This window comes from Osmerus mordax, chromosome 12 (genome assembly GCF_038355195.1).
Source record: "Osmerus mordax isolate fOsmMor3 chromosome 12, fOsmMor3.pri, whole genome shotgun sequence".
Lineage (NCBI taxonomy): Eukaryota > Metazoa > Chordata > Actinopteri > Osmeriformes > Osmeridae > Osmerus > Osmerus mordax.
Window position 1 is genome coordinate 3,682,466 of NC_090061.1, and position 10,269 is coordinate 3,692,734.

Here is a 10,269-nt window from a genome sequence, read left to right on the forward strand (position 1 = left end):
AAGGCAAGGCCAGCAGGAGAGTGGCTACACCAGCCAGACGCTAGCTGACCCCTGCGGAGACAAGGCCGCATCAAGTTGCGACCGGCTCCCTTTGAAAAACAGTCAAGCCCCACTTGAGTGATTGGCCATATGGGTAACAGTGCCATTCAAGAAGCCCCCACTGTGCCAACCATGGGGGGAAGGGGGGGATAGGAGTGGGGGGGGGGCATGGCACACTCTCATCCCTCCCCCCAACCAGCCCACAGGGGGAAAGTAACGTCACACATAAGTACCACCTCTTACAACATTGGTCTCCCACTGGTCAATTGGTCCTTGTTAGTTTTCCGTTTCCTAAGTGTAAGTGTTTAATGGTTTTCTCAGTGGGTGAGGAGGCTGGGTATATGTATATATATATATATATATATATATATATATATATATATATATATATATATATATATAGGTCTCTGTGTGAGGTAACTGGCAGGAGGCATTCTTTCATGTGCAAGCACACTTCACAGGGAAATATGACTGACCTTTAAATCATTTCAGATGATTCAAGCTTGGCCTGAAATGATAACCACCATTTACGACCTGTTAATATTTTTAATGAGCTGGAGGATTGCACCTAAAGGTATGTGCATTTGGCACCCCCAAAGTGATTTATGGAGCCGAACAGGACAACATATTTCACGTCCTGTTTTTTTTCTTCTCTTGCTGTGATGTGCATGACTTGCCTGGGTGACCCTGGTTAACATACCACAACACGTACAGAATAGGCAACGAACCCAAGCCATGTGTGACATCACCTGTGCGTCCGTGGAGGTTCAGCAAGCTACAGATACACTCACAGTCCAGCTCTTGCCCACCTTTACTCTCTCTCACCCTCTATCTCTCTGTCTCTCTCTCTCCCTCTGTCTCCATTTATTTCTGTCTTTCACTCTCTCCTACACACACACACACTCACACAAACACACACACATATATAGTATAAATATATTGGATTGCAAAGCAACTGGTCAATTTTATCTGGCAACCGGCATTTCCTGTGACAGATACACACTGGGTAAAAGCATATGTAGGTGTCAACAGATAAAGACTCGTAAGTCACACGATGTGAAGAGAGAATGGCATCTGGCATATAGAAGACCCTGACGCCTTTTAGCGGTATTCATAGGCTTTATTAAACCTCCATTAAACATGTCAGTTAGACCAGTTAGAATATTGCCAACACTGAAGGTTTCCAACACGGTCCTAACATATTAAGAAACCTCCAATGTTTTTAACATATTCTCTGATGAAGCATGCTGTTCCATGTGATTAATATGCTCACAGTTGCTTTGGATCAAATAAATGTATAGTGTTGTATTATTCAATTCATGCTCAAAACCACATCAGTGTGTTTGTAAGGAGGTGGTTGGATGTGTAGATTCTAAGCAGGGCTCTATGACTAAATGAATGTAGGCTCATGGATATTCTGGTGAGAAAGCGAGTTGTAAAATATGTTGGCCAGTCCAAAGGGGCTTCTTATTGATTTATTTCATCCTGATAACAAGAGTTGTAAAGCTATTTTAAGGAACCCCCCCCCCCCTCCACAGTCTACCTCCCACCCCCTATCTGCCCCATCCTCTCTCTCCCACCCCCTGCCTCACCCCCTGTCTCCCCCACCCTGTCTCCCCCATCCCCTGTCTCCCCCACCCTGACTCCCCCACCCTGTCTCCCCCACCCTGACTCCCCCACCCTGTCTCCCCCACCCTGTCTCCCCCATCCCCTGTCTCCCCCACCCCCTGTCTCCCCCACCCTGTCTCCCCCATCCCCTGTCTCCCCCATCCCCTGTCTCCCCCACCCCCTGTCTCCCCCACCCTGTCTCCCCCATCCCCTGACTCCCCCACCCTGTCTCCCCCATCCCCTGTCTCCCCCATCCCCTGTCTCACCCATCCCCTGTCTCACCCCCTGTCTCTCCCATCCCCTGTCTCCCCCATCCCCTGTCTCACCCATCCCCTGTCTCACCCCCTGTCTCACCCATCCCCTGTCTCACCCCCTGTCTCCCCCATCCCCTGTCTCACCCATCCCCTGTCTCACCCCCTGTCTCCCCCACCCTGGCAAACCCACAGCTGAGCATCTCACTGCTGTAGCTGGTTAAGCGGCACTGAAACCTTTTCGCCAGAGTTGTAAATCTCTTTGTCTGATATTTTCTTTGATTCCTCCCCACCTCACACCCACCCCCACCCCACCTCCCAACTTTACCCAAGATTAGCTCACACAAACTTGGAGCCTGTTATTTTGCAGTGTCTACAAGGCAAGGGTTTAAAATGGATAATGAAGCAAAAGGGGTTTTCAAATCTTATGGTGCAAATTTGTGCAAATTTTGTTTCAGTTGTTCAGGTGTTGTGACCTCTCACTTGTTTCGATGAAAGAAAGGGATTCCCCTCAGACTTAGACAAGTCCAGTACATGTGTTCTTTGTTTCACATGGTCTTTTTTTCAACAATTTTAACACACCCATCTGGTCTATGCCAAAGTCACTCCCGGGTCATACAGATTTTCACTTACTGGTGATAGAAGTTTAACTTTTCAATATTTCCTCGAAGATTTGTTCCATAGATAGTCCTTCCCGTGTGCATTTGAAAGCTCCACCAGCTATGCACAAAATAAACTGTACATTTCCTGGTGTTCCCTGGTAATTAGTGTTTGTAATTGACTATTAAAGTACTTTTTAGCTATTTATTTAACCAATGCAAGGCCTTGTCACAAACAACATGGCAAGACATACCTAGCTAACATTAGCATTGTTTCTAAACCTGTTTGGGCACGGCTTTACACTCAGGTCAGTCCTAAACCAACATGTCATTATCGAAAGACTCACAAGTACACCAGGCTATGATCACAGTCTTGATCTCAGCGCTCAGAGTATTTGTTCTAAGTCGTGGATGGCGTGATCGTGATCCCCTCACAAAGAACATGCCTCAGGGAGGCAGGTGACGCGGTCACTTCGCTGTTGCAAATCTTCACGTCTCGACACAGCACGTGTTCGAGAGGAGAGAGCCGGAGGGAGAGAGAAGCGCCCAGGGCTCCGGACCACATGCGACCCTTGTTTGCTCAGCCAATTGCACCCCTACCAGGGCAACAGTAACATGAAGCACTTAACAGCAGCTTGACAAAGGTCATAAACAGACCCAAGGTGTTAAACAGGTGCTGGAGGGGAGACAGAGAGAGAGGGAGGGAGGACAGAGAGGTTGAAAGTGTTTGTGGAGGATAGGAGAGAGGAGAAAGAGAAGAGAAGGAGAAATCTTTATGGGGTTCATTGAGCGAACTTTGACCTCTCACTCCCAGCAGGACGGTGTTGTAATAAATTGCTGGTCGTTAAGGGTCTGGACACCTCTTGGCACTCACTTCAAAAGAGACTGGAGGTTCTGCCTGTTAGCTATGGATTTAGCGTGGCAGACGGACAGGTTAGGGTCCAATTGGCTTTTCATGCCTCCACATCTGGCTGGCAGCACCTTGCTGAAATTGAGACTTTGTGTCTCTTGATGTTTTCCTGTGACATCTTTATTAACGCTCACCGTTACCCATCCCTGCACGGTCACTCTCTCAGTCCTGCTTTTGCCTCATCTCCCCCCCCCCCCCCTGTCTCCTCCACCTCCTCCTCCTCCACCCCCCGCTGCCCCGACCCTCCCCGCACCCCTCGTGTACGAAACCTTAATGTGAAACATTTGGGGTGTCTTCCGATCCAGGTCCAGGCAAAGGTCCTGCTAAGTGGAACCTTGCGAACTCCTTCTCCTGGCCGAGGCGGCGGTCGAGTCCATCCATCTTGAGGGGCTGAGAAAAGAAGAGCCGAGGAGACGAAGCTCCACACCTTGTCCACATTACCTCCACCAGGGCCTTTTATGTTCCTCCTATCGATGAATCTATCTCGCCTGCGCCATGAGGTCACCGTCAAGTTATTGGTTAGCCTGTAAATGCCCTCCTCCCCACACCCCCGCTTTCCCCCTCACCACAACTCATGTGGAAAGAAAACGAGTCGGGGGGGGGGGGGAGAGAGAAAAATCATTTTCCGTCTCTCAAAACCTGACCCGTACAGCCACCCTTGTAGTCACCATCTCCACACAAAGGCCCTGGCTTGAGCGCCGTGCTTACTGCAGGGCCTTAACAGGTGCACATGCTGACTTGGGAGCCATGGGAGACACATAAATTACACGCCAGGCCAAATCACACAGTACTGTTGCCGTGTTAATCTGCCAAGAGCTTTGAAGGCTAGGACAAAGAATTAGGAATTCACCCTGGGAAAAAAAACTGATGTACTGGTCACCGTCAACACAAGAAAGGAGAGTTTGTTTTGACATTAACTGAAACAGGGACCATTAAGTCAGTTTCTGAGATTGTATTTGTGGTATTTAGTCGGTTACGAAATCACTGTTGTTGATAGTTTTACGGTTGTGAATCAATGTTTTGGATCAATTTGATTTGTGAATCTTTGAAGTATTTTCCGAAATTCTTTTGACGGAATGAATGAATACCATTTCCTGCTCTGAATTTCCCTTAAAAGTCGATCCACAGGAGATCAACATCTAGTAAACGAGGCAGGTTCCTCCAAGCCTACAGGCAAACCCGCATCTGTGTCCTTTGTGATTTCCTTCCACATTCCCGCCGACAGGCAGGAGTCAATGATATCGGTGATTGCTCTTGGCCTCTGTGATGTCGGACAGCCGGCGAGCTGACATATGACAGGCAGGCTTATTGTAGAGGGAGGGCTGTGATTGGTCTCCGGGTAGCAGAGCTTGCGGGCCGGTCTACGGGGCCTGTCATACAGAGACAAAGGCCTCGGCCCAGACACAAGACAGCCTCTGCGGTGGCAGCCAGCATCTTGGGGCGGGATGCTGTGCTAGAGGGCATGATGGCCTAGAGAGCCTCAAATACACACACACACACACACACACAGAAATATGTACATGCTAACAGACACCCAAACAGAAACATGTACACACACAAACAGACACACACAGTGAAACGTGCACACACACACACACACACACACTGCCAACAACAGTCAAATGTAATAATTAAATTGAGGCAATTAGTGGAAAAAGAAAGTGAAGTGGGAGAGTGTTTGTGTGTGAAAAAGAGAGTAAGGGTGAGAACGAGAGAGAAAGAGAACGAGAGAGAGAACGAACGAGTGAGAGAGATAGAGAGAGAGAGAGAGAGAGAGAGAGAGAGAGAGAGAGAGAGAGAGAGAGAGAGAGAGAGAGAGAGAGAGAGAGAGAGAGAGAGACTGAAACACAGAGTGGAGGGGGACATTCAGCCTTTGTCTTTGACAGCAGATATAAATCATCACAATTATGGGCCAACCCCAGTGAACGAGGACAGGTCAGCATCAGCCCACCAGGTTCAAGGTGTTTCCTGTTCATCCATGCCAGGCAGGGCAGCCAGGACCTCGTGTCCAGGGACGGAGACGGGAATGTGGCCCAGCTTGCGCTGTGGTGTTCACACAAGCAGAGTGACTGGGCCCTGCAGGACATGCTGTGGCTCACACTATCACAGGGGCTCGTGTGCTGTGGAGGAACACTGGATCAGGAATACTGTCCCAATTATCTCAGCCCTCAATAATATCAGCCCTTTGTGTGTGTGTGTGTGTTTTTCAAAATAAGCTTTTTTTAATATTTTTTCTTTAAATGCCTCTCCAACATTTGTTGTGTATTAGCAAAAAAACGTAATAAAGTAAACTTCACATCAAAGCGAATTATTGAACTTCCTGGCATTGTATATGAGCACACGTCCACTGCAGTTTCTTCAATCTTTTTTCTTTCTTTTTTCTTCTTTTTCTTCTTTTCTTTTGAGACCATCTGACTGTGTTCCTTTTATTCTCTTCATTCTTTATTTCGTTTTGTGGGTGTGCTTGTGTGTGTGTGTCTGTGTGTGTGTGTGTGTGTGTGAGGGGAGCGCAGGACAGGGGGAAATTGGTGTAATGAATTTAGGGCACCCATGCTTGCTGATGCGATCCTCCCTCTGCAGCTCTCGGCCATTAATCTTCCGCACTCTGTCAGAACAAAATGTGCCCACAATAGGCAAAGGGGGAGCTCAAATTGACTACCAATTACGCGCCTGTGAATAAAGGATATGCAGCAGGGGGGGGGGGGGGGGGGGGGGGTGGCGCTCAGTATGGTTCAGCAAGAACGTTTATTTTAACCCAGTGAGCGCAGAAGCTTCTAGGCCCGGAGATGGAGTGCATCTCCACTCGAGGGTGAAGGCCCCTTCTTTCGTTTCCCCTCGTTTATCCGGCGACCTGGTGGTGGAGGTGGTTCTCACCACCATGGGGTGGAAACAGCCAGCGCGTCTTTCACGGTGGTGATCTCTCTATCTCGTGTTCTCTGGAAAGCTTTCAGGAGATTGCTCTCACTCAAAGTAAATATTTACTGTATGGTCGCAGGCTTACTGTTTTGTTTTCATCACTGAGGTCTTTTGAAAGGGTGTTGCGGAAGGTAAAGAAGCATCTGACAAACCAGTGTGCTGATGTCTCCTGCTACGCATGCTAATAATCATCTGTCTTCACAAAACAAAACATCAAGTATTCAGCTGCACAGATTGTTCATATGTTTCCCTATTTTACAAAGGATTACGGACCCTTGCAGCTGAAACAGTTCAACCTTAATCAAATGTTTTTCTGTAATACATACATTTTTTAACCTTATGGTTTTTATTATCTTGGTGTTCATATGATTATCATGGAAATATGACAAGAACTAATATGCCTTCTAATCACAGCTGATTTCATTCATGGGTAATTTAGCTATTGGAGGTATTGGCTCCTTTGAATTAAACCCACACCCTCTTAACAAGTCCATTACACGAAGGGTGTGCGTACGTTTGCTTCAAGAGCATGAACACAAGCAGAGGATAAGTCAGATGTCTTAATGAAGTTTGACTTTCAGGCATCAAAAGCTTAAATACGAGCCTGTCTGATGTTATGCAGAGTTTATAATTCCTCTGCAAAGTTTCACAGCTAAAATAACAGGTTTGGAGGCTGTTTGTTGTTGAAATGTGTGCTTGAGGCTTTGGGGGAATTTTCAACACTCATGGAGGGAAAAATGCCTGGAATGAGGTGGGAGATATGTGATACTGTACAATCTATCAAACTAGGTACTTTTCCACAATTAGCTGTTGCGTGCATGGGGTTTTGAAAGAGGTGAGAATATTTGGCTTATCTTATATTATGAAAGGTGTGATGCACTGGCCATTGCTTTGGCACTTAGTGAGCTGACTTACGGTCGTAGATCGCGAAAGTATGGTGTTGCAGAGAGATATAGAGATATAAAGATATAGAGATATAGAGACAGAGACACACAGACACATAGACACACAGACACAGACACACAGACACACAGACAGAACGGTGATCCCTGTCAGTGAGCAGATGGATGACGTTGTGTTGGGAGATGATAGAGTTTAGTCAGCCAGTTGGTCGGGGTCACCTAAAAGTCATCCATTAAAGGTCTCTGTTCGAGGTTGCAAGGAACAAGTACCAATCCAGTCTATCCCCTGTCCCTCTTTATCACACAACCAAAACCAGCACGCAGGGTGAGGTGGGAAAGATAGTCATTCTGGCCTGGTGGGTTCGGGACTGCGATGGATATGATGTGGAGGTTAACTCCATGGACAGAAGCCTAGTAGGAGCTGCTGCATGTCATGATGCCAAGTCTTGATTTCTCTGTCTGGTTGTGATCGAGACCACACTGCCACCTACTGAAATCGGAGGTCTGGCACTGGCAGATTTCAGCTCGCAGAATTACCCACTTCTAAAATCTCAATTTCAATGCTTTGTTTGCTCATCAAACAAAGGTGCCCAGACAGCACTCTTTTGTATCCTCACATGTGCTTGTTCCATGTTACATTACAGGACACACATCACATTTACATTTGTATTTATTTAGCAGACACTTTCACAACACACTGTACCGTCCTGTCTGTATGAGGGGAACCACGGAATCGTCTTTCACGTGTGCTGAGAATGCAAACCCTCTGCTAAATTAACTGAGGTAGGTTGGGGCATATAAAAATATATCTCAAAACTGACACAAGTGTGCTGATCTGATGGCATCTGTGAAAGCCTCTGTGAGACTACTTGTAAAAAGGGCTCCCCAAATAAAATGTGATTTGATTTAATTGAACTAAACAGAGATCCCGAGCAGGGGCTGTGTACCACGCCTCCCTGCTGGGAGACTGCGAGGAGGCGGTCTCTTCTCTTGTCGGCCTCCTCTGAGGGAAGGAGACATCAATCTCTCACTAATTCCTTCAAGTGTGAAAGGGTCCTTGTGGTCCAGGGCCGTATTGTAGCATTGGGGGAAGAGGAGGAGAAGAGGAGGAGAGGAGGAGGAGAGGAGGGCCCATGGCCCAGGCTCCGTGGGCCTGCAGGGGCCACCTGACAGGGAACCAGATGGCGGCAGCATTACCCCAACAAAGGCTATCTAATTAGGGGACAATGGAGGGAGGGTGGAGCAGCCTGCCAAAAGCCTGCATGATGGAGGGATGGAGGGATGGAGGGAGAATGAGGGGGCAGCCGGGCAGGCCGTCTGGGACCGAAGCTAGTCAATTGCCTACCTACCCTACACACACAAGCACCCACGTGCGTGCACGCACACCCAAATACACACTCCCTCCTCTCTCCCATCCTCCTCCTGGCAGTAATATAAAGGCCTATGACTTTATTACCTCTCATTAACACACATTAGACCACTTGAGCCCCCTGAATGGCGATGACAAATTGAATTAAGCATTTGGAAACAAGTCAGTCCCCTCCCTTGGCCAGCCTGCCTCCATATTGCGCTAAACATTCATGGAGGGAAGCCATAAAGAAGCCTGCTATTATGTCTTTGAGAAGCTGTGAATGGTTAAATTCCTCTGGAAATGATGGAGATACCCAGGCCTGTGAGATGAGTTAAGCCTGGCGAGTTAAGTGTGGTATATTATGGGATGTAGCAGATGGTTTAGTCTTAAAAATACTTTTTATTTGAGCTTTAGAATTGTGGAGTGGGGTGAGTGTGATGACAGGGATTGATCAAATGTAACATAACTAATTTGTGTTTTTAGAGATTTTACAAAAATTATAGTATATATATACTTTGCAAAACTATTTTCTAAATCTAAAACCCAGACACAATCTAGTTCCTACTTTTGTACATAAAGTACTATTTAATTAATAGTCATTTAAGTAATTTATGTAACAGCCTATTTAAATTATAGCCAGTTAAGACAAATTAATTACATGAGATTATAAAATAAAAAATAAATAAAAAAACAATACCCAATTTTCTTTCATTTACATTTATGAGTTTGTTTATAACAGGCCAGATGCATGGTCGTGCATGTACAATTACGGGACTCCTTCAGTTATGAAGGCTGGTTAAGACTGACATCTTGTGGAACTTAGTGACACTGCTCTGATTGCAGCAAGTCTACTTACCCATGTCCAATCTTTCACAACAACTGAAGTTTTGGTATTAATATTTACAAATGTCTTGAAACCGTTTATATTGTCAAGGCTGTAAGATTAAAAGACGTTTTAATGAATTCCGATCATGGAAGATGATAATTATTATAAATATTCATTAATTCATTCGTTTTGATCCCAAGTGACATTCAGGGACGATTTTCACCTTCAGCCTCTTGACATGCAGTCAAATGCTTTATATGGAAGCAAATCAGTGACATCAGTAAACACCACCGAATATGTTGCCTTAAAAATTCACCTCTTTAAAAAGGAAATATGAATTTATTTCAATGTAAGAAAAGAATTCTGATCAAAAAATGTAAAGTTTGGAAATTCCGGTAGCTCAAATTCGAACTGTAAAATTCTAACAAAAATAATTAAAAATCAGATATTCAAATAAAACTAAATCAAATTCAAATGGTGAAATTCAGAAGAAGAAAAAAAAGGGAATTTTTGGGATCAGAATTTTACTGTTCGAATTTGAGCTACCTGAAATTCCAAACCTTGAATACTTGGATCAGAATTTTACATTGAAATAAATTCTGATTTCAATTTTGGCCCTGATCGACTGGGGATCTTCAGGCCCAATCCCAATTGGCCCTGAAGTATGGAACCCTGGGCCTCCCAGACAAAGGCATCATCCCTGGAGCAGAGCCACGTGGACCACTGCAACACGTCTTTGTGGGTGATGGCTTAAGACGCACTTGTTCCGGGAGTACAACGGCACTTAGGAATGCTTGGCTGGACCTGATGTTAGTTTCCTCCAGGATCACAATGACTCTTATTGAGAGACTTGTTGCTCTTGTTGGT